General features: G+C 44.4%; 25 non-coding genes across 25 annotated transcripts; all 25 read left to right on the top strand.

Moving 5' to 3' along the window:
- The first annotated feature begins 395 nt into the window (after nucleotides 1-395).
- Trnar-ucu (transfer RNA arginine (anticodon UCU)) lies at nucleotides 396-468 on the top strand. The gene has a single exon. It is a non-coding gene; the product is annotated as a tRNA-Arg (tRNA).
- Nucleotides 469-1,273: 805 nt separating this feature from the next.
- On the top strand, nucleotides 1,274-1,346 carry Trnar-ucu (transfer RNA arginine (anticodon UCU)). Its single transcript has one exon. It is a non-coding gene; the product is annotated as a tRNA-Arg (tRNA).
- Nucleotides 1,347-2,174: 828 nt separating this feature from the next.
- Nucleotides 2,175-2,247, top strand: Trnar-ucu (transfer RNA arginine (anticodon UCU)). Its single transcript has one exon. It is a non-coding gene; the product is annotated as a tRNA-Arg (tRNA).
- An 828-nt stretch (nucleotides 2,248-3,075) lies between these two features.
- On the top strand, nucleotides 3,076-3,148 carry Trnar-ucu (transfer RNA arginine (anticodon UCU)). The gene has a single exon. It is a non-coding gene; the product is annotated as a tRNA-Arg (tRNA).
- Nucleotides 3,149-3,976: 828 nt separating this feature from the next.
- Trnar-ucu (transfer RNA arginine (anticodon UCU)) lies at nucleotides 3,977-4,049 on the top strand. Its single transcript has one exon. It is a non-coding gene; the product is annotated as a tRNA-Arg (tRNA).
- Nucleotides 4,050-4,877: 828 nt separating this feature from the next.
- On the top strand, nucleotides 4,878-4,950 carry Trnar-ucu (transfer RNA arginine (anticodon UCU)). Its single transcript has one exon. It is a non-coding gene; the product is annotated as a tRNA-Arg (tRNA).
- An 827-nt stretch (nucleotides 4,951-5,777) lies between these two features.
- On the top strand, nucleotides 5,778-5,850 carry Trnar-ucu (transfer RNA arginine (anticodon UCU)). Its single transcript has one exon. It is a non-coding gene; the product is annotated as a tRNA-Arg (tRNA).
- An 828-nt stretch (nucleotides 5,851-6,678) lies between these two features.
- Nucleotides 6,679-6,751, top strand: Trnar-ucu (transfer RNA arginine (anticodon UCU)). Its single transcript has one exon. It is a non-coding gene; the product is annotated as a tRNA-Arg (tRNA).
- An 829-nt stretch (nucleotides 6,752-7,580) lies between these two features.
- Nucleotides 7,581-7,653, top strand: Trnar-ucu (transfer RNA arginine (anticodon UCU)). Its single transcript has one exon. It is a non-coding gene; the product is annotated as a tRNA-Arg (tRNA).
- Nucleotides 7,654-8,481: 828 nt separating this feature from the next.
- Trnar-ucu (transfer RNA arginine (anticodon UCU)) lies at nucleotides 8,482-8,554 on the top strand. Its single transcript has one exon. It is a non-coding gene; the product is annotated as a tRNA-Arg (tRNA).
- An 829-nt stretch (nucleotides 8,555-9,383) lies between these two features.
- On the top strand, nucleotides 9,384-9,456 carry Trnar-ucu (transfer RNA arginine (anticodon UCU)). Its single transcript has one exon. It is a non-coding gene; the product is annotated as a tRNA-Arg (tRNA).
- Nucleotides 9,457-10,284: 828 nt separating this feature from the next.
- Nucleotides 10,285-10,357, top strand: Trnar-ucu (transfer RNA arginine (anticodon UCU)). Its single transcript has one exon. It is a non-coding gene; the product is annotated as a tRNA-Arg (tRNA).
- Nucleotides 10,358-11,185: 828 nt separating this feature from the next.
- Trnar-ucu (transfer RNA arginine (anticodon UCU)) lies at nucleotides 11,186-11,258 on the top strand. The gene has a single exon. It is a non-coding gene; the product is annotated as a tRNA-Arg (tRNA).
- Nucleotides 11,259-12,086: 828 nt separating this feature from the next.
- On the top strand, nucleotides 12,087-12,159 carry Trnar-ucu (transfer RNA arginine (anticodon UCU)). The gene has a single exon. It is a non-coding gene; the product is annotated as a tRNA-Arg (tRNA).
- An 828-nt stretch (nucleotides 12,160-12,987) lies between these two features.
- Trnar-ucu (transfer RNA arginine (anticodon UCU)) lies at nucleotides 12,988-13,060 on the top strand. Its single transcript has one exon. It is a non-coding gene; the product is annotated as a tRNA-Arg (tRNA).
- An 828-nt stretch (nucleotides 13,061-13,888) lies between these two features.
- On the top strand, nucleotides 13,889-13,961 carry Trnar-ucu (transfer RNA arginine (anticodon UCU)). Its single transcript has one exon. It is a non-coding gene; the product is annotated as a tRNA-Arg (tRNA).
- An 828-nt stretch (nucleotides 13,962-14,789) lies between these two features.
- On the top strand, nucleotides 14,790-14,862 carry Trnar-ucu (transfer RNA arginine (anticodon UCU)). The gene has a single exon. It is a non-coding gene; the product is annotated as a tRNA-Arg (tRNA).
- An 828-nt stretch (nucleotides 14,863-15,690) lies between these two features.
- Trnar-ucu (transfer RNA arginine (anticodon UCU)) lies at nucleotides 15,691-15,763 on the top strand. The gene has a single exon. It is a non-coding gene; the product is annotated as a tRNA-Arg (tRNA).
- Nucleotides 15,764-16,591: 828 nt separating this feature from the next.
- On the top strand, nucleotides 16,592-16,664 carry Trnar-ucu (transfer RNA arginine (anticodon UCU)). The gene has a single exon. It is a non-coding gene; the product is annotated as a tRNA-Arg (tRNA).
- An 828-nt stretch (nucleotides 16,665-17,492) lies between these two features.
- Nucleotides 17,493-17,565, top strand: Trnar-ucu (transfer RNA arginine (anticodon UCU)). The gene has a single exon. It is a non-coding gene; the product is annotated as a tRNA-Arg (tRNA).
- Nucleotides 17,566-18,393: 828 nt separating this feature from the next.
- Nucleotides 18,394-18,466, top strand: Trnar-ucu (transfer RNA arginine (anticodon UCU)). The gene has a single exon. It is a non-coding gene; the product is annotated as a tRNA-Arg (tRNA).
- An 828-nt stretch (nucleotides 18,467-19,294) lies between these two features.
- Trnar-ucu (transfer RNA arginine (anticodon UCU)) lies at nucleotides 19,295-19,367 on the top strand. Its single transcript has one exon. It is a non-coding gene; the product is annotated as a tRNA-Arg (tRNA).
- Nucleotides 19,368-20,195: 828 nt separating this feature from the next.
- Trnar-ucu (transfer RNA arginine (anticodon UCU)) lies at nucleotides 20,196-20,268 on the top strand. The gene has a single exon. It is a non-coding gene; the product is annotated as a tRNA-Arg (tRNA).
- An 828-nt stretch (nucleotides 20,269-21,096) lies between these two features.
- On the top strand, nucleotides 21,097-21,169 carry Trnar-ucu (transfer RNA arginine (anticodon UCU)). Its single transcript has one exon. It is a non-coding gene; the product is annotated as a tRNA-Arg (tRNA).
- Nucleotides 21,170-21,997: 828 nt separating this feature from the next.
- On the top strand, nucleotides 21,998-22,070 carry Trnar-ucu (transfer RNA arginine (anticodon UCU)). The gene has a single exon. It is a non-coding gene; the product is annotated as a tRNA-Arg (tRNA).
- Nucleotides 22,071-22,349: the final 279 nt, after the last annotated feature.

Raw genomic sequence — 22,349 nt, 5'->3', positions numbered from 1 at the left:
TTCCAGTGCAGCGTATTCCACTTCTTGGCTCGCTGCTGTTCTGAAGACTGCAATTCACTTTCATCTGAAAGCAACGCACGATAACGACCCCAGAGCACCGACGTGTTGCTATGATTGCGTCTAATATCTTTGTCGATACATGAAGTGTAAGAATAAGTATGTATACGACAAATAGAGCGATACAGCGCTGTTTCCCATCTGTTGCATGAATAGTGATTTTTTTCAGCCCAATTGCTTCAGAAAATAAGAATGTTGGCGTAACAAGTAGAATGCATATACAAGTGTTGTAAAAAAGTGCGAATGAGTGTGTGTGAACTGAACAGAGACTTGAAAGGCAGGTATCAATTGCCATTTCATAGAGATTTATTTAGACTGCTAGAAAACACTAGCCCAGCGTCCCTTTGGCGCAGAGGATAGCGCGTTGGACTTCTAATCCAAAGGTCGTGGGTTCGATCCCCACAAGGGATGGGCAATTTTTAGAAACACGTGCTGAAGACGACATTGGTATTGGAACATGGGTGACCACTAGCGTGTTCGAGAGACAGCAATCGTTGTGTACTCAGCAGTATGATACAGATTGTTTACGTTTCATACGCAAGTAAATTTCTCGAAATTCTGTTATCCTGCATGGTATATTATGTCAAAGGGCACATACCTTTTTCGAAACGTGCCTGTTAGCAGGTTTTTTTCTTGTGAGACCAGTTGTCTCACCTTCAAAGGCCTATGCATGACGATCAGAGAGTCTTCACTCGGTACTGCAATGGCGGTAAAAGCACGCTGCCCCGAATTCTCCGTACAGGTAACTGTACATCCGTGACACGACGCCACTGAGGGCGGTTCATGAGAGATTAACAAGTGCAGCTACTCTGAGAGCCAACGTGTGTGACTGATCGCACAGTATTTCCAGTGCAGCGTATTCCACTTCTTGGCTCGCTGCTGTTCTGAAGACTGCAATTCACTTTCATCTGAAAGCAACGCACGATAACGACCCCAGAGCACCGACGTGTTGCTATGATTGCGTCTAATATCTTTGTCGATACATGAAGTGTAAGAATAAGTATGTATACGACAAATAGAGCGATACAGCGCTGTTTCCCATCTGTTGCATGAATAGTGATTTTTTTCAGCCCAATTGCTTCAGAAAATAAGAATGTTGGCGTAACAAGTAGAATGCATATACAAGTGTGTGTGAACTGAACAGAGACTTGAAAGGCAGGTATCAATTGCCATTTCTTAGAGATTTATTTAGACTGCTAGAAAACACTAGCCCAGCGTCCCTTTGGAGCAGAGGATAGCGCGTTGGACTTCTAATCCAAAGGTCGTGGGTTCGATCCCCACAAGGGATGGGCAATTTTTAGAAACACGTGCTGAAGACGACATTGGTATTGGAACATGGGTGACCACTAGCGTGTTCGAGAGACAGCAATCGTTGTGTACTCAGCAGTATGATACAGATTGTTTACGTTTCATACACAAGTAAATTTCTCGAAATTCTGTTATCCTGCATGGTATATTATGTCAAAGGGCACATACCTTTTTCGAAACGTGCCTGTTAGCAGGTTTTTTTCTTGTGAGACCAGTTGTCTCACCTTCAAAGGCCTATGCATGACGATCAGAGAGTCTTCACTCGGTACTGCAATGGCGGTAAAAGCACGCTGCCCCGAATTCTCCGTACAGGTAACTGTACATCCGTGACACGACGCCACTGAGGGCGGTTCATGAGAGATTAACAAGTGCAGCTACTCTGAGAGCCAACGTGTGTGACTGATCGCACAGTATTTCCAGTGCAGCGTATTCCACTTCTTGGCTCGCTGCTGTTCTGAAGACTGCAATTCACTTTCATCTGAAAGCAACGCACGATAACGACCCCAGAGCACCGACGTGTTGCTATGATTGCGTCTAATATCTTTGTCGATACATGAAGTGTAAGAATAAGTATGTATACGACAAATAGAGCGATACAGCGCTGTTTCCCATCTGTTGCATGAATAGTGATTTTTTTCAGCCCAATTGCTTCAGAAAATAAGAATGTTGGCGTAACAAGTAGAATGCATATACAAGTGTTGTAAAAAAGTGCGAATGAGTGTGTGTGAACTGAACAGAGACTTGAAAGGCAGGTATCAATTGCCATTTCTTAGAGATTTATTTAGACTGCTAGAAAACACTAGCCCAGCGTCCCTTTGGCGCAGAGGATAGCGCGTTGGAGTTCTAATCCAAAGGTCGTGGGTTCGATCCCCACAAGGGATGGGCAATTTTTAGAAACACGTGCTGAAGACGACATTGGTATTGGAACATGGGTGACCACTAGCGTGTTCGAGAGACAGCAATCGTTGTGTACTCAGCAGTATGATACAGATTGTTTACGTTTCATACGCAAGTAAATTTCTCGAAATTCTGTTATCCTGCATGGTATATTATGTCAAAGGGCACATACCTTTTTCGAAACGTGCCTGTTAGCAGGTTTTTTTCTTGTGAGACCAGTTGTCTCACCTTCAAAGGCCTATGCATGACGATCAGAGAGTCTTCACTCGGTACTGCAATGGCGGTAAAAGCACGCTGCCCCGAATTCTCCGTACAGGTAACTGTACATCCGTGACACGACGCCACTGAGGGCGGTTCATGAGAGATTAACAAGTGCAGCTACTCTGAGAGCCAACGTGTGTGACTGATCGCACAGTATTTCCAGTGCAGCGTATTCCACTTCTTGGCTCGCTGCTGTTCTGAAGACTGCAATTCACTTTCATCTGAAAGCAACGCACGATAACGACCCCAGAGCACCGACGTGTTGCTATGATTGCGTCTAATATCTTTGTCGATACATGAAGTGTAAGAATAAGTATGTATACGACAAATAGAGCGATACAGCGCTGTTTCCCATCTGTTGCATGAATAGTGATTTTTTTCAGCCCAATTGCTTCAGAAAATAAGAATGTTGGCGTAACAAGTAGAATGCATATACAAGTGTTGTAAAAAAGTGCGAATGAGTGTGTGTGAACTGAACAGAGACTTGAAAGGCAGGTATCAATAGCCATTTCTTAGAGATTTATTTAGACTGCTAGAAAACACTAGCCCAGCGTCCCTTTGGCGCAGAGGATAGCGCGTTGGACTTCTAATCCAAAGGTCGTGGGTTCGATCCCCACAAGGGATGGGCAATTTTTAGAAACACGTGCTGAAGACGACATTGGTATTGGAACATGGGTGACCACTAGCGTGTTCGAGAGACAGCAATCGTTGTGTACTCAGCAGTATGATACAGATTGTTTACGTTTCATACGCAAGTAAATTTCTCGAAATTCTGTTATCCTGCATGGTATATTATGTCAAAGGGCACATACCTTTTTCGAAACGTGCCTGTTAGCAGGTTTTTTTCTTGTGAGACCAGTTGTCTCACCTTCAAAGGCCTATGCATGACGATCAGAGAGTCTTCACTCGGTACTGCAATGGCGGTAAAAGCACGCTGCCCCGAATTCTCCGTACAGGTAACTGTACATCCGTGACACGACGCCACTGAGGGCGGTTCATGAGAGATTAACAAGTGCAGCTACTCTGAGAGCCAACGTGTGTGACTGATCGCACAGTATTTCCAGTGCAGCGTATTCCACTTGGTGGCTCGCTGCTGTTCTGAAGACTGCAATTCACTTTCATCTGAAAGCAACGCACGATAACGACCCCAGAGCACCGACGTGTTGCTATGATTGCGTCTAATATCTTTGTCGATACATGAAGTGTAAGAATAAGTATGTATACGACAAATAGAGCGATACAGCGCTGTTTCCCATCTGTTGCATGAATAGTGATTTTTTTCAGCCCAATTGCTTCAGAAAATAAGAATGTTGGCGTAACAAGTAGAATGCATATACAAGTGTTGTAAAAAAGTGCGAATGAGTGTGTGTGAACTGAACAGAGACTTGAAAGGCAGGTATCAATTGCCATTTCTTAGAGATTTATTTAGACTGCTAGAAAACACTAGCCCAGCGTCCCTTTGGCGCAGAGGATAGCGCGTTGGACTTCTAATCCAAAGGTCGTGGGTTCGATCCCCACAAGGGGTGGGCAATTTTTAGAAACACGTGCTGAAGACGACATTGGTATTGGAACATGGGTGACCACTAGCGTGTTCGAGAGACAGCAATCGTTGTGTACTCAGCAGTATGATACAGATTGTTTACGTTTCATACGCAAGTAAATTTCTCGAAATTCTGTTATCCTGCATGGTATATTATGTCAAAGGGCACATACCTTCTTCGAGACGTGCCTGTTAGCAGGTTTTTTTCTTGTGAGACCAGTTGTATCACCTTCAAAGGCCTATGCATGACGATCAGAGAGTCTTCACTCGGTACTGCAATGGCGGTAAAAGCACGCTGCCCCGAATTCTCCGTACAGGTAACTGTACATCCGTGACACGACGCCACTGAGGGCGGTTCATGAGAGATTAACAAGTGCAGCTACTCTGAGAGCCAACGTGTGTGACTGATCGCACAGTATTTCCAGTGCAGCGTATTCCACTTCTTGGCTCGCTGCTGTTCTGAAGACTGCAATTCACTTTCATCTGAAAGCAACGCACGATAACGACCCCAGAGCACCGACGTGTTGCTATGATTGCGTCTAATATCTTTGTCGATACATGAAGTGTAAGAATAAGTATGTATGCGACAAATAGAGCGATATAGCGCTGTTTCCCATCTGTTGCATGAATAGTGATTTTTTTCAGCCCAATTGCTTCAGAAAATAAGAATGTTGGCGTAACAAGTAGAATGCATATACAAGTGTTGTAAAAAAGTGCGAATGAGTGTGTGTGAACTGAGCAGAGACTTGAAAGGCAGGTATCAATTGCCATTTCTTAGAGATTTATTTAGACTGCTAGAAAACATTAGCCCAGAGTCCCTTTGGCGCAGAGGATAGCGCGTTGGACTTCTAATCCAAAGGTCGTGGGTTCGATCCCCACAAGGGATGGGCAGTTTTTAGAAACACGTGCTGAAGACGACATTGGTATTGGAACATGGGTGACCACTAGCGTGTTCGAGAGACAGCAATCGTTGTGTACTCAGCAGTATGATACAGATTGTTTACGTTTCATACGCAAGTAAATTTCTCGAAATTCTGTTATCCTGCATGGTATATTATGTCAAAGGGCACATACCTTTTTCGAAACGTGCCTGTTAGCAGGTTTTTTTCTTGTGAGACCAGTTGTCTCACCTTCAAAGGCCTATGCATGACGATCAGAGAGTCTTCACTCGGTACTGCAATGGCGTTAAAGCACGCTGCCCCGAATTCTCCGTACAGGTAACTGTACATCCGTGACACGACGCCACTGAGGGCGGTTCATGAGAGATTAACAAGTGCAGCTACTCTGAGAGCCAACGTGTGTGACTGATCGCACAGTATTTCCAGTGCAGCGTATTCCACTTCTTGGCTCGCTGCTGTTCTGAAGACTGCAATTCACTTTCATCTGAAAGCAACGCACGATAACGACCCCAGAGCACCGACGTGTTGCTATGATTGCGTCTAATATCTTTGTCGATACATGAAGTGTAAGAATAAGTATGTATGCGACAAATAGAGCGATATAGCGCTGTTTCCCATCTGTTGCATGAATAGTGATTTTTTTCAGCCCAATTGCTTCAGAAAATAAGAATGTTGGCGTAACAAGTAGAATGCATATACAAGTGTTGTAAAAAAGTGCGAATGAGTGTGTGTGAACTGAGCAGAGACTTGAAAGGCAGGTATCAATTGCCATTTCTTAGAGATTTATTTAGACTGCTAGAAAACATTAGCCCAGAGTCCCTTTGGCGCAGAGGATAGCGCGTTGGACTTCTAATCCAAAGGTCGTGGGTTCGATCCCCACAAGGGATGGGCAGTTTTTAGAAACACGTGCTGAAGACGACATTGGTATTGGAACATGGGTGACCACTAGCGTGTTCGAGAGACAGCAATCGTTGTGTACTCAGCAGTATGATACAGATTGTTTACGTTTCATACGCAAGTAAATTTCTCGAAATTCTGTTATCCTGCATGGTATATTATGTCAAAGGGCACATACCTTTTTCGAAACGTGCCTGTTAGCAGGTTTTTTTCTTGTGAGACCAGTTGTCTCACCTTCAAAGGCCTATGCATGACGATCAGAGAGTCTTCATTCGGTACTGCAATGGCGGTAAAAGCACGCTGCCCCGAATTCTCCGTACAGGTAACTGTACATCCGTGACACGACGCCACTGAGGGCGGTTCATGAGAGATTAACAAGTGCAGCTACTCTGAGAGCCAACGTGTGTGACTGATCGCACAGTATTTCCAGTGCAGCGTATTCCACTTCTTGGCTCGCTGCTGTTCTGAAGACTGCAATTCACTTTCATCTGAAAGCAACGCACGATAGCGACCCCAGAGCACCGACGTGTTGCTATGATTGCGTCTAATATCTTTGTCGATACATGAAGTGTAAGAATAAGTATGTATGCGACAAATAGAGCGATATAGCGCTGTTTCCCATCTGTTGCATGAATAGTGATTTTTTTCAGCCCAATTGCTTCAGAAAATAAGAATGTTGGCGTAACAAGTAGAATGCATATACAAGTGTTGTAAAAAAGTGCGAATGAGTGTGTGTGAACTGAGCAGAGACTTGAAAGGCAGGTATCAATTGCCATTTCTTAGAGATTTATTTAGACTGCTAGAAAACATTAGCCCAGAGTCCCTTTGGCGCAGAGGATAGCGCGTTGGACTTCTAATCCAAAGGTCGTGGGTTCGATCCCCACAAGGGATGGGCAGTTTTTAGAAACACGTGCTGAAGACGACATTGGTATTGGAACATGGGTGACCACTAGCGTGTTCGAGAGACAGCAATCGTTGTGTACTCAGCAGTATGATACAGATTGTTTACGTTTCATACGCAAGTAAATTTCTCGAAATTCTGTTATCCTGCATGGTATATTATGTCAAAGGGCACATACCTTTTTCGAAACGTGCCTGTTAGCAGGTTTTTTTTCTTGTGAGACCAGTTGTCTCACCTTCAAAGGCCTATGCATGACGATCAGAGAGTCTTCACTCGGTACTGCAATGGCGGTAAAAGCACGCTCCCCCGAATTCTCCGTACAGGTAACTGTACATCCGTGACACGACGCCACTGAGGGCGGTTCATGAGAGATTAACAAGTGCAGCTACTCTGAGAGCCAACGTGTGTGACTGATCGCACAGTATTTCCAGTGCAGCGTATTCCACTTCTTGGCTCGCTGCTGTTCTGAAGACTGCAATTCACTTTCATCTGAAAGCAACGCACGATAACGACCCCAGAGCACCGACGTGTTGCTATGATTGCGTCTAATATCTTTGTCGATACATGAAGTGTAAGAATAAGTATGTATACGACAAATAGAGCGATACAGCGCTGTTTCCCATCTGTTGCATGAATAGTGATTTTTTTCAGCCCAATTGCTTCAGAAAATAAGAATGTTGGCGTAACAAGTAGAATGCATATACAAGTGTTGTAAAAAAGTGCGAATGAGTGTGTGTGAACTGAGCAGAGACTTGAAAGGCAGGTATCAATTGCCATTTCTTAGAGATTTATTTAGACTGCTAGAAAACATTAGCCCAGAGTCCCTTTGGCGCAGAGGATAGCGCGTTGGACTTCTAATCCAAAGGTCGTGGGTTCGATCCCCACAAGGGATGGGCAGTTTTTAGAAACACGTGCTGAAGACGACATTGGTATTGGAACATGGGTGACCACTAGCGTGTTCGAGAGACAGCAATCGTTGTGTACTCAGCAGTATGATACAGATTGTTTACGTTTCATACGCAAGTAAATTTCTCGAAATTCTGTTATCCTGCATGGTATATTATGTCAAAGGGCACATACCTTTTTCGAAACGTGCCTGTTAGCAGGTTTTTTTCTTGTGAGACCAGTTGTCTCACCTTCAAAGGCCTATGCATGACGATCAGAGAGTCTTCATTCGGTACTGCAATGGCGGTAAAAGCACGCTGCCCCGAATTCTCCGTACAGGTAACTGTACATCCGTGACACGACGCCACTGAGGGCGGTTCATGAGAGATTAACAAGTGCAGCTACTCTGAGAGCCAACGTGTGTGACTGATCGCACAGTATTTCCAGTGCAGCGTATTCCACTTCTTGGCTCGCTGCTGTTCTGAAGACTGCAATTCACTTTCATCTGAAAGCAACGCACGATAGCGACCCCAGAGCACCGACGTGTTGCTATGATTGCGTCTAATATCTTTGTCGATACATGAAGTGTAAGAATAAGTATGTATGCGACAAATAGAGCGATATAGCGCTGTTTCCCATCTGTTGCATGAATAGTGATTTTTTTCAGCCCAATTGCTTCAGAAAATAAGAATGTTGGCGTAACAAGTAGAATGCATATACAAGTGTTGTAAAAAAGTGCGAATGAGTGTGTGTGAACTGAGCAGAGACTTGAAAGGCAGGTATCAATTGCCATTTCTTAGAGATTTATTTAGACTGCTAGAAAACATTAGCCCAGAGTCCCTTTGGCGCAGAGGATAGCGCGTTGGACTTCTAATCCAAAGGTCGTGGGTTCGATCCCCACAAGGGATGGGCAGTTTTTAGAAACACGTGCTGAAGACGACATTGGTATTGGAACATGGGTGACCACTAGCGTGTTCGAGAGACAGCAATCGTTGTGTACTCAGCAGTATGATACAGATTGTTTACGTTTCATACGCAAGTAAATTTCTCGAAATTCTGTTATCCTGCATGGTATATTATGTCAAAGGGCACATACCTTTTTCGAAACGTGCCTGTTAGCAGGTTTTTTTTCTTGTGAGACCAGTTGTCTCACCTTCAAAGGCCTATGCATGACGATCAGAGAGTCTTCACTCGGTACTGCAATGGCGGTAAAAGCACGCTCCCCCGAATTCTCCGTACAGGTAACTGTACATCCGTGACACGACGCCACTGAGGGCGGTTCATGAGAGATTAACAAGTGCAGCTACTCTGAGAGCCAACGTGTGTGACTGATCGCACAGTATTTCCAGTGCAGCGTATTCCACTTCTTGGCTCGCTGCTGTTCTGAAGACTGCAATTCACTTTCATCTGAAAGCAACGCACGATAACGACCCCAGAGCACCGACGTGTTGCTATGATTGCGTCTAATATCTTTGTCGATACATGAAGTGTAAGAATAAGTATGTATACGACAAATAGAGCGATACAGCGCTGTTTCCCATCTGTTGCATGAATAGTGATTTTTTTCAGCCCAATTGCTTCAGAAAATAAGAATGTTGGCGTAACAAGTAGAATGCATATACAAGTGTTGTAAAAAAGTGCGAATGAGTGTGTGTGAACTGAACAGAGACTTGAAAGGCAGGTATCAATTGCCATTTCTTAGAGATTTATTTAGACTGCTAGAAAACACTAGCCCAGCGTCCCTTTGGCGCAGAGGATAGCGCGTTGGACTTCTAATCCAAAGGTCGTGGGTTCGATCCCCACAAGGGATGGGCAATTTTTAGAAACACGTGCTGAAGACGACATTGGTATTGGAACATGGGTGACCACTAGCGTGTTCGAGAGACAGCAATCGTTGTGTACTCAGCAGTATGATACAGATTGTTTACGTTTCATACGCAAGTAAATTTCTCGAAATTCTGTTATCCTGCATGGTATATTATGTCAAAGGGCACATACCTTTTTCGAAACGTGCCTGTTAGCAGGTTTTTTTCTTGTGAGACCAGTTGTCTCACCTTCAAAGGCCTATGCATGACGATCAGAGAGTCTTCACTCGGTACTGCAATGGCGGTAAAAGCACGCTGCCCCGAATTCTCCGTACAGGTAACTGTACATCCGTGACACGACGCCACTGAGGGCGGTTCATGAGAGATTAACAAGTGCAGCTACTCTGAGAGCCAACGTGTGTGACTGATCGCACAGTATTTCCAGTGCAGCGTATTCCACTTCTTGGCTCGCTGCTGTTCTGAAGACTGCAATTCACTTTCATCTGAAAGCAACGCACGATAACGACCCCAGAGCACCGACGTGTTGCTATGATTGCGTCTAATATCTTTGTCGATACATGAAGTGTAAGAATAAGTATGTATACGACAAATAGAGCGATACAGCGCTGTTTCCCATCTGTTGCATGAATAGTGATTTTTTTCAGCCCAATTGCTTCAGAAAATAAGAATGTTGGCGTAACAAGTAGAATGCATATACAAGTGTTGTAAAAAAGTGCGAATGAGTGTGTGTGAACTGAACAGAGACTTGAAAGGCAGGTATCAATTGCCATTTCTTAGAGATTTATTTAGACTGCTAGAAAACACTAGCCCAGCGTCCCTTTGGCGCAGAGGATAGCGCGTTGGACTTCTAATCCAAAGGTCGTGGGTTCGATCCCCACAAGAGATGGGCAATTTTTAGAAACACGTGCTGAAGACGACATTGGTATTGGAACATGGGTGACCACTAGCGTGTTCGAGAGACAGCAATCGTTGTGTACTCAGCAGTATGATACAGATTGTTTACGTTTCATACGCAAGTAAATTTCTCGAAATTCTGATATCCTGCATGGTATATTATGTCAAAGGGCACATACCTTTTTCGAAACGTGCCTGTTAGCAGGTTTTTTTCTTGTGAGACCAGTTGTCTCACCTTCAAAGGCCTATGCATGACGATCAGAGAGTCTTCACTCGGTACTGCAATGGCGGTAAAAGCACGCTGCCCCGAATTCTCCGTACAGGTAACTGTACATCCGTGACACGACGCCACTGAGGGCGGTTCATGAGAGACTAACAAGTGCAGCTACTCTGACAGCCAACGTGTGTGACTGATCGCACAGTATTTCCAGTGCAGCGTATTCCACTTCTTGGCTCGCTGCTGTTCTGAAGACTGCAATTCACTTTCATCTGAAAGCAACGCACGATAACGACCCCAGAGCACCGACGTGTTGCTATGATTGCGTCTAATATCTTTGTCGATACATGAAGTGTAAGAATAAGTATGTATACGACAAATAGAGCGATACAGCGCTGTTTCCCATCTGTTGCATGAATAGTGATTTTTTTCAGCCCAATTGCTTCAGAAAATAAGAATGTTGGCGTAACAAGTAGAATGCATATACAAGTGTTGTAAAAAAGTGCGAATGAGTGTGTGTGAACTGAACAGAGACTTGAAAGGCAGGTATCAATTGCCATTTCTTAGAGATTTATTTAGACTGCTAGAAAACACTAGCCTGGCGTCCCTTTGGCGCAGAGGATAGCGCGTTGGACTTCTAATCCAAAGGTCGTGGGTTCGATCCCCACAAGGGATGGGCAATTTTTAGAAACACGTGCTGAAGACGACATTGGTATTGGAACATGGGTGACCACTAGCGTGTTCGAGAGACAGCAATCGTTGTGTACTCAGCAGTATGATACAGATTGTTTACGTTTCATACGCAAGTAAATTTCTCGAAATTCTGTTACCCTGCATGGTATATTATGTCAAAGGGCACATACCTTTTTCGAAACGTGCCTGTTAGCAGGTTTTTTTCTTGTGAGACCAGTTGTCTCACCTTCAAAGGCCTATGCATGACGATCAGAGAGTCTTCACTCGGTACTGCAATGGCGGTAAAAGCACGCTGCCCCGAATTCTCCGTACAGGTAACTGTACATCCGTGACACGACGCCACTGAGGGCGGTTCATGAGAGACTAACAAGTGCAGCTACTCTGAGAGCCAACGTGTGTGACTGATCGCACAGTATTTCCAGTGCAGCGTATTCCACTTCTTGGCTCGCTGCTGTTCTGAAGACTGCAATTCACTTTCATCTGAAAGCAACGCACGATAACGACCCCAGAGCACCGACGTGTTGCTATGATTGCGTCTAATATCTTTGTCGATACATGAAGTGTAAGAATAAGTATGTATACGACAAATAGAGCGATACAGCGCTGTTTCCCATCTGTTGCATGAATAGTGATTTTTTTCAGCCCAATTGCTTCAGAAAATAAGAATGTTGGCGTAACAAGTAGAATGCATATACAAGTGTTGTAAAAAAGTGCGAATGAGTGTGTGTGAACTGAACAGAGACTTGAAAGGCAGGTATCAATTGCCATTTCTTAGAGATTTATTTAGACTGCTAGAAAATACTAGCCCAGCGTCCCTTTGGCGCAGAGGATAGCGCGTTGGACTTCTAATCCAAAGGTCGTGGGTTCGATCCCCACAAGGGATGGGCAATTTTTAGAAACACGTGCTGAAGACGACATTGGTATTGGAACATGGCTGACCACTAGCGTGTTCGAGAGACAGCAATCGTTGTGTACTCAGCAGTATGATACAGATTGTTTACGTTTCATACGCAAGTAAATTTCTCGAAATTCTGTTATCCTGCATGGCATATTATGTCAAAGGGCACATACCTTTTTCGAAACGTGCCTGTTAGCAGGTTTTTTTCTTGTGAGACCAGTTGTCTCACTTTCAAAGGCCTATGCATGACGATCAGAGAGTCTTCACTCGGTACTGCAATGGTGGTAAAAGCACGCTGCCCCGAATTCTCCGTACAGGTAACTGTACATCCGTGACACGACGCCACTGAGGGCGGTTCATGAGAGATTAACAAGTGCAGCTACTCTGAGAGCCAACGTGTGTGACTGATCGCACAGTATTTCCAGTGCAGCGTATTCCACTTCTTGGCTCGCTGCTGTTCTGAAGACTGCAATTCACTTTCATCTGAAAGCAACGCACGATAACGACCCCAGAGCACCGACGTGTTGCTATGATTGCGTCTAATATCTTTGTCGATACATGAAGTGTAAGAATAAGTATGTATACGACAAATAGAGCGATACAGCGCTGTTTCCCATCTGTTGCATGAATAGTGATTTTTTTCAGCCCAATTGCTTCAGAAAATAAGAATGTTGGCGTAACAAGTAGAATGCATATACAAGTGTTGTTAAAAAGTGCGAATGAGTGTGTGTGAACTGAACAGAGACTTGAAAGGCAGGTATCAATTGCCATTTCTTAGAGATTTATTTAGACTGCTAGAAAACACTAGCCCAGCGTCCCTTTGGCGCAGAGGATAGCGCGTTGGACTTCTAATCCAAAGGTCGTGGGTTCGATCCCCACAAGGGATGGGCAGTTTTTAGAAACACGTGCTGAAGACGACGTTGGTATTGGAACATGGGTGACCACTAGCGTGTTCGAGAGACAGCAATCGTTGTGTACTCAGCAGTATGATACAGATTGTTTACGTTTCATACGCAAGTAAATTTCTCGAAATTCTGTTATCCTGCATGGTATATTATGTCAAAGGGCACATACCTTTTTCGAAACGTGCCTGTTAGCAGGTTTTTTTCTTGTGAGACCAGTTGTCTCACCTTCAAAGGCCTATGCATGACGATCAGAGAGTCTTCACTCGGTACTGCAATGGCGGTAAAAGCACGCTGCCCCGAATTCTCCGTACAGGTAACTGTACATCCGTGACACGACGCCACTGAGGGCGGTTCATGAGAGATTAACAAGTGCAGCTACTCTGAGAGCCAACGTGTGTGACTGATCGCACAGTATTTCCAGTGCAGCGTATTCCACTTCTTGGCTCGCTGCTGTTCTGAAGACTGCAATTCACTTTCATCTGAAAGCAACGCACGATAACGACCCCAGAGCACCGACGTGTTGCTATGATTGCGTCTAATATCTTTGTCGATACATGAAGTGTAAGAATAAGTATGTATACGACAAATAGAGCGATACAGCGCTGTTTCCCATCTGTTGCATGAATAGTGATTTTTTTCAGCCCAATTGCTTCAGAAAATAAGAATGTTGGCGTAACAAGTAGAATGCATATACAAGTGTTGTAAAAAAGTGCGAATGAGTGTGTGTGAACTGAACAGAGACTTGAAAGGCAGGTATCAATTGCCATTTCTTAGAGATTTATTTAGACTGCTAGAAAACACTAGCCCAGCGTCCCTTTGGCGCAGAGGATAGCGCGTTGGACTTCTAATCCAAAGGTCGTGGGTTCGATCCCCACAAGGGATGCGCAATTTTTAGAAACACGTGCTGAAGACGACATTGGTATTGGAACATGGCTGACCACTAGCGTGTTCGAGAGACAGCAATCGTTGTGTACTCAGCAGTATGATACAGGTTGTTTACGTTTCATACGCAAGTAAATTTCTCGAAATTCTGTTATCCTGCATGGTATATTATGTCAAAGGGCACATACCTTTTTCGAAACGTGCCTGTTAGCAGGTTTTTTTCTTGTGAGACCAGTTGTCTCACCTTCAAAGGCCTATGCATGACGATCAGAGAGTCTTCACTCGGTACTGCAATGGCGGTAAAAGCACGCTGCCCCGAATTCTCCGTACAGGTAACTGTACATCCGTGACACGACGCCACTGAGGGCGGTTCATGAGAGATTAACAAGTGCAGCTACTCTGAGAGCCAACGTGTGTGACTGATCGCACAGTATTTCCAGTGCAGCGTATTCCACTTCTTGGCTCGCTGCTGTTCTGAAGACTGCAATTCACTTTCATATGAAAGCAACGCACGATAACGACCCCAGAGCACCGACGTGTTGCTATGATTGCGTCTAATATCTTTGTCGATACATGAAGTGTAAGAATAAGTATGTATACGACAAATAGAGCGATACAGCGCTGTTTCCCATCTGTTGCATGAATAGTGATTTTTTTCAGCCCAATTGCTTCAGAAAATAAGAATGTTGGCGTAACAAGTAGAATGCATATACAAGTGTTGTAAAAAAGTGCGAATGAGTGCGTGTGAACTGAACAGAGACTTGCAAGGCAGGTATCAATTGCCATTTCTTAGAGATTTATTTAGACTGCTAGAAAACCCTAGCCCAGCGTCCCTTTGGCGCAGAGGATAGCGCGTTGGACTTCTAATCCAAAGGTCGTGGGTTTGATCCCCACAAGGGATGGGCAATTTTTAGAAACACGTGCTGAAGACGACATTGGTATTGGAACATGGGTGACCACTAGCGTGTTCGAGAGACAGCAATCGTTGTGTACTCAGCAGTATGATACAGATTGTTTACGTTTCATACGCAAGTAAATTTCTCGAAATTCTGTTATCCTGCATGGTATATTATGTCAAAGGGCACATACCTTTTTCGAGACGTGCTTGTTAGCAGGTTTTTTTCTTGTGAGACCAGTTGTCTCACCTTCAAAGGCCTATGCATGACGATCAGAGAGTCTTCACTCGGTACCGCAATGGCGGTAAAAGCACGCTGCCCCGAATTCTCCGTACAGGTAACTGTACATCCGTGACACGACGCCACTGAGGGCGGTTCATGAGAGATTAACAAGTGCAGCTACTCTGAGAGCCAACGTGTGTGACTGATCGCACAGTATTTCCAGTGCAGCGTATTCCACTTGGTGGCTCGCTGCTGTTCTGAAGACTGCAATTCACTTTCATCTGAAAGCAACGCACGATAACGACCCCAGAGCACCGACGTGTTGCTATGATTGCGTCTAATATCTTTGTCGATACATGAAGTGTAAGAATAAGTATGTATACGACAAATAGAGCGATACAGCGCTGTTTCCCATCTGTTGCATGAATAGTGATTTTTTTCAGCCCAATTGCTTCAGAAAATAAGAATGTTGGCGTAACAAGTAGAATGCATATACAAGTGTTGTAAAAAAGTGCGAATGAGTGTGTGTGAACTGAACAGAGACTTGAAAGGCAGGTATCAATTGCCATTTCTTAGAGATTTATTTAGACTGCTAGAAAACACTAGCCCAGCGTCCCTTTGGCGCAGAGGATAGCGCGTTGGACTTCTGATCCAAAGGTCGTGGGTTCGATCCCCACAAAGGATGGGCAGTTTTTAGAAACACGTGCTGAAGGCGACATTGGTATTGGAACATGGGTGACCACTAGCGTGTTCGAGAGACAGCAATCGTTGTGTACTCAGCGGTATGATACAGATTGTTTACGTTTCATACGCAAGTAAATTTCTCGAAATTCTGTTATCGTGCATGGTATATTATGTCAAAGGGCACATACCTTTTTCGAAACGTGCCTGTTAGCAGGTTTTTTTCTTGTGAGACCAGTTGTCTCACCTTCAAAGGCCTATGCATGACGATCAGAGAGTCTTCACTCGGTACTGCAATGGCGGTAAAAGCACGCTGCCCCGAATTCTCCGTACAGGTAACTGTACATCCGTGACACGACGCCACTGAGGGCGGTTCATGAGAGATTAACAAGTGCAGCTACTCTGAGAGCCAACGTGTGTGACTGATCGCACAGTATTTCCAGTGCAGCGTATTCCACTTCTTGGCTCGCTGCTGTTCTGAAGACCGCAATTCACTTTCATCTGAAAGCAACGCACGATAACGACCCCAGAGCACCGACGTGTTGCTATGATTGCGTCTAATATCTTTGTCGATACATGAAGTGTAAGAATAAGTATGTATACGACAAATAGAGCGATACAGCGCTGTTTCCCATCTGTTGCATGAATAGTGATTTTTTTCAGCCCAATTGCTTCAGAAAATAAGAATGTTGGCGTAACAAGTAGAATGCATATACAAGTGTTGTAAAAAAGTGCGAATGAGTGTGTGTGAACTGAACAGAGACTTGAAAGGCAGGTATCAATTGCCATTTCTTAGAGATTTATTTAGACTGCTAGAAAACACTAGCCCAGCGTCCCTTTGGCGCAGAGGATAGCGCGTTGGACTTCTAATCCAAAGGTCGTGGGTTCGATCCCCACAAGGGATGGGCAGTTTTTAGAAACACGTGCTGAAGACGACATTGGTATTGGAACATGGGTGACCACTAGCGTGTTCGAGAGACAGCAATCGTTGTGTACTCAGCAGTATGATACAGATTGTTTACGTTTCATACGCAAGTAAATTTCTCGAAATTCTGTTATCCTGCATGGTATATTATGTCAAAGGGCACATACCTTGTTCGAAACGTGCCTGTTAGCAGGTTTTTTTCTTGTGAGACCAGTTGTATCACCTTCAAAGGACTATGCATGACGATCAGAGAGTCTTCACTCGGTACTGCAATGGCGGTAAAAGCACGCTGCCCCGAATTCTCCGTACAGGTAACTGTACATCCGTGACACGACGCCACTGAGGGCGGTTCATGAGAGATTAACAAGTGCAGCTACTCTGAGAGCCAACGTGTGTGACTGATCGCACAGTATTTCCAGTGCAGCGTATTCCACTTCTTGGCTCGCTGCTGTTCTGAAGACTGCAATTCACTTTCATCTGAAAGCAACGCACGATAACGACCCCAGAGCACCGACGTGTTGCTATGATTGCGTCTAATATCTTTGTCGATACATGAAGTGTAAGAATAAGTATGTATACGACAAATAGAGCGATACAGCGCTGTTTCCCATCTGTTGCATGACTAGTGATTTTTTTCAGCCCAATTGCTTCAGAAAATAAGAATGTTGGCGTAACAAGTAGAATGCATATACAAGTGTTGTAAAAAAGTGCGAATGAGTGTGTGTGAACTGAACAGAGACTTGAAAGGCAGGTATCAATTGCCATTTCTTAGAGATTTATTTAGACTGCTAGAAAACACTAGCCCAGCGTCCCTTTGGCGCAGAGGATAGCGCGTTGGACTTCTAATCCAAAGGTCGTGGGTTCGATCCCCACAAGGGATGGGCAGTTTTTAGAAACACGTGCTGAAGACGACATTGGTATTGGAACATGGGTGACCACTAGCGTGTTCGAGAGACAGCAATCGTTGTGTACTCAGCAGTATGATACAGATGGTTTACGTTTCATACGCAAGTAAATTTCTCGAAATTCTGTTATCCTGCATGGTATATTATGTCAAAGGGCACATACCTTTTTCGAAACGTGCCTGTTAGCAGGTTTTTTTCTTGTGAGACCAGTTGTCTCACCTTCAAAGGCCTATGCATGACGATCAGAGAGTCTTCACTCGGTACTGCAATGGCGGTAAAAGCACGCTGCCCCGAATTCTCCGTACAGGTAACTGTACATCCGTGACCCGACGCCACTGAGGGCGGTTCATGAGAGATTAACAAGTGCAGCTACTCTGAGAGCCAACGTGTGTGACTGATCGCACAGTATTTCCAGTGCAGCGTATTCCACTTCTTGGCTCGCTGCTGTTCTGAAGACTGCAATTCACTTTCATCTGAAAGCAACGCACGATAACGACCCCAGAGCACCGACGTGTTGCTATGATTGCGTCTAATATCTTTGTCGATACATGAAGTGTAAGAATAAGTATGTATACGACAAATAGAGCGATACAGCGCTGTTTCCCATCTGTTGCATGAATAGTGATTTTTTTCAGCCCAATTGCTTCAGAAAATAAGAATGTTGGCGTAACAAGTAGAATGCATATACAAGTGTTGTAAAAAAGTGCGAATGAGTGTGTGTGAACTGAACAGAGACTTGAAAGGCAGGTATCAATTGCCATTTCTTAGAGATTTATTTAGACTGCTAGAAAACACTAGCCCAGCGTCCCTTTGGCGCAGAGGATAGCGCTTTGGACTTCTGATCCAAAGGTCGTGGGTTCGATCCCCACAAAGGATGGGCAGTTTTTAGAAACACGTGCTGAAGGCGACATTGGTATTGGAACATGGGTGACCACTAGCGTGTTCGAGAGACAGCAATCGTTGTGTACTCAGCGGTATGATACAGATTGTTTACGTTTCATACGCAAGTAAATTTCTCGAAATTCTGTTATCGTGCATGGTATATTATGTCAAAGGGCACATACCTTTTTCGAAACGTGCCTGTTAGCAGGTTTTTTTCTTGTGAGACCAGTTGTCTCACCTTCAAAGGCCTATGCATGACGATCAGAGAGTCTTCACTCGGTACTGCAATGGCGGTAAAAGCACGCTGCCCCGAATTCTCCGTACAGGTAACTGTACATCCGTGACACGACGCCACTGAGGGCGGTTCATGAGAGATTAACAAGTGCAGCTACTCTGAGAGCCAACGTGTGTGACTGATCGCACAGTATTTCCAGTGCAGCGTATTCCACTTCTTGGCTCGCTGCTGTTCTGAAGACTGCAATTCACTTTCATCTGAAAGCAACGCACGATAACGACCCCAGAGCACCGACGTGTTGCTATGATTGCGTCTAATATCTTTGTCGATACATGAAGTGTAAGAATAAGTATGTATACGACAAATAGAGCGATACAGCGCTGTTTCCCATCTGTTGCATGACTAGTGATTTTTTTCAGCCCAATTGCTTCAGAAAATAAGAATGTTGGCGTAACAAGTAGAATGCATATACAAGTGTTGTAAAAAAGTGCGAATGAGTGTGTGTGAACTGAACAGAGACTTGAAAGGCAGGTATCAATTGCCATTTCTTAGAGATTTATTTAGACTGCTAGAAAACACTAGCCCAGCGTCCCTTTGGCGCAGAGGATAGCGCGTTGGACTTCTAATCCAAAGGTCGTGGGTTCGATCCCCACAAGGGATGGGCAGTTTTTAGAAACACGTGCTGAAGACGACATTGGTATTGGAACATGGGTGACCACTAGCGTGTTCGAGAGACAGCAATCGTTGTGTACTCAGCAGTATGATACAGATGGTTTACGTTTCATACGCAAGTAAATTTCTCGAAATTCTGTTATCCTGCATGGTATATTATGTCAAAGGGCACATACCTTTTTCGAAACGTGCCTGTTAGCAGGTTTTTTTCTTGTGAGACCAGTTGTCTCACCTTCAAAGGCCTATGCATGACGATCAGAGAGTCTTCACTCGGTACTGCAATGGCGGTAAAAGCACGCTGCCCCGAATTCTCCGTACAGGTAACTGTACATCCGTGACACGACGCCACTGAGGGCGGTTCATGAGAGATTAACAAGTGCAGCTACTCTGAGAGCCAACGTGTGTGACTGATCGCACAGTATTTCCAGTGCAGCGTATTCCACTTCTTGGCTCGCTGCTGTTCTGAAGACTGCAATTCACTTTCATCTGAAAGCAACGCACGATAACGACCCCAGAGCACCGACGTGTTGCTATGATTGCGTCTAATATCTTTGTCGATACATGAAGTGTAAGAATAAGTATGTATACGACAAATAGAGCGATACAGCGCTGTTTCCCATCTGTTGCATGAATAGTGATTTTTTTCAGCCCAATTGCTTCAGAAAATAAGAATGTTGGCGTAACAAGCAGAATGCATATACAAGTGTTGTAAAAAAGTGCGAATGAGTGTGTGTGAACTGAACAGAGACTTGAAAGGCAGGTATCAATTGCCATTTCTTAGAGATTTATTTAGACTGCTAGAAAACACTAGCCCAGCGTCCCTTTGGCGCAGAGGATAGCGCGTTGGACTTCTAATCCAAAGGTCGTGGGTTCGATCCCCACAAGGGATGGGCAATTTTTAGAAACACGTGCTGAAGACGACATTGGTATTGGAACATGGGTGACCACTAGCGTGTTCGAGAGACAGCAATCGTTGTGTACTCAGCAGTATGATACAGATTGTTTACGTTTCATACGCAAGTAAATTTCTCGAAATTCTGTTATCCTGCATGGTATATTATGTCAAAGGGCACATACCTTTTTCGAAACGTGCCTGTTAGCAGGTTTTTTTCTTGTGAGACCAGTTGTCTCACCTTCAAAGGCCTATGCATGACGATCAGAGAGTCTTCACTCGGTACTGCAATGGCGGTAAAAGCACGCTGCCCCGAATTCTCCGTACAGGTAACTGTACATCCGTGACACGACGCCACTGAGGACGGTTCATGAGAGATTAACAAGTGCAGCTACTCTGAGAGCCAACGTGTGTGACTGATCGCACAGTATTTCCAGTGCAGCGTATTCCACTTCTTGGCTCGCTGCTGTTCTGAAGACTGCAATTCACTTTCATCTGAAAGCAACGCACGATAACGACCCCAGAGCACCGACGTGTTGCTATGATTGCGTCTAATATCTTTGTCGATACATGAAGTGTAAGAATAAGTATGTATACGACAAACAGAGCGATACAGCGCTGTTTCCCATCTGTTGCATGAATAGTGATTTTTCTCAGCCCAATTGCTTCAGAAAATAAGAATGTTGGCGTAACAAGTAGAATGCATATACAAGTGTTGTAAAAAAGTGCGAATGAGTGTGTGTGAACTGAACAGAGACTTGAAAGGCAGGTATCAATTGCCATTTCTTAGAGATTTATTTAGACTGCTAGAAAACACTAGCCCAGCGTCCCTTTGGCGCAGAGGATAGCGCGTTGGACTTCTAATCCAAAGGTCGTGGGTTCGATCCCCACAAGGGATGGGCAATTTTTAGAAACACGTGCTGAAGACGACATTGGTATTGGAACATGGGTGACCACTAGCGTGTTCGAGAGACAGCAATCGTTGTGTACTCAGCAGTATGATACAGATTGTTTACGTTTCATACGCAAGTAAATTTCTCGAAATTCTGTTATCCTGCATGGTATATTATGTCAAAGGGCACATACCTTTTTCGAAACGTGCCTGTTAGCAGGTTTTTTTCTTGTGAGACCAGTTGTCTCACCTTCAAAGGCCTATGCATGACGATCAGAGAGTCTTCACTCGGTACTGCAATGGCGGTAAAAGCACGCTGCCCCGAATTCTCCGTACAGGTAACTGTACATCCGTGACACGACGCCACTGAGGGCGGTTCATGAGAGATTAACAAGTGCAGCTACTCTGAGAGCCAACGTTTGTGACTGATCGCACAGTATTTCCAGTGCAGCGTATTCCACTTCTTGGCTCGCTGCTGTTCTGAAGACTGCAATTCACTTTCATCTGAAAGCAACGCACGATAACGACTCCAGAGCACCGACGTGTTGCTATGATTGCGTCTAATATCTTTGTCGATACATGAAGTGTAAGAATAAGTATGTATACGACAAATAGAGCGATACAGCGCTGTTTCCCATCTGTTGCATGAATAGTGATTTTTTTCAGCCCAATTGCTTCAGAAAATAAGAATGTTGGCGTAACAAGTAGAATGCATATACAAGTGTTGTAAAAAAGTGCGAATGAGTGTGTGTGAACTGAACAGAGACTTGAAAGGCAGGTATCAATTGCCATTTCTTAGAGATTTATTTAGACTGCTAGAAAACACTAGCCCAGCGTCCCTTTGGCGCAGAGGATAGCGCGTTGGACTTCTAATCCAAAGGTCGTGGGTTCGATCCCCACAAGGGATGGGCAGTTTTTAGAAACACGTGCTGAAGACGACATTGGTATTGGAACATGGGTGACCACTAGCGTGTTCGAGAGACAGCAATCGTTGTGTACTCAGCAGTATGATACAGATGGTTTACGTTTCATACGCAAGTAAATTTCTCGAAATTCTGTTATCCTGCATGGTATATTATGTCAAAGGGCACATACCTTTTTCGAAACGTGCCTGTTAGCAGGTTTTTTTCTTGTGAGACCAGTTGTCTCACCTTCAAAGGCCTATGCATGACGATCAGAGAGTCTTC

Source organism: Schistocerca gregaria, chromosome 1 (assembly GCF_023897955.1).
Source record: "Schistocerca gregaria isolate iqSchGreg1 chromosome 1, iqSchGreg1.2, whole genome shotgun sequence".
Lineage (NCBI taxonomy): Eukaryota > Metazoa > Arthropoda > Insecta > Orthoptera > Acrididae > Schistocerca > Schistocerca gregaria.
This window is presented reverse-complemented; position numbering and strand designations above follow the sequence as displayed.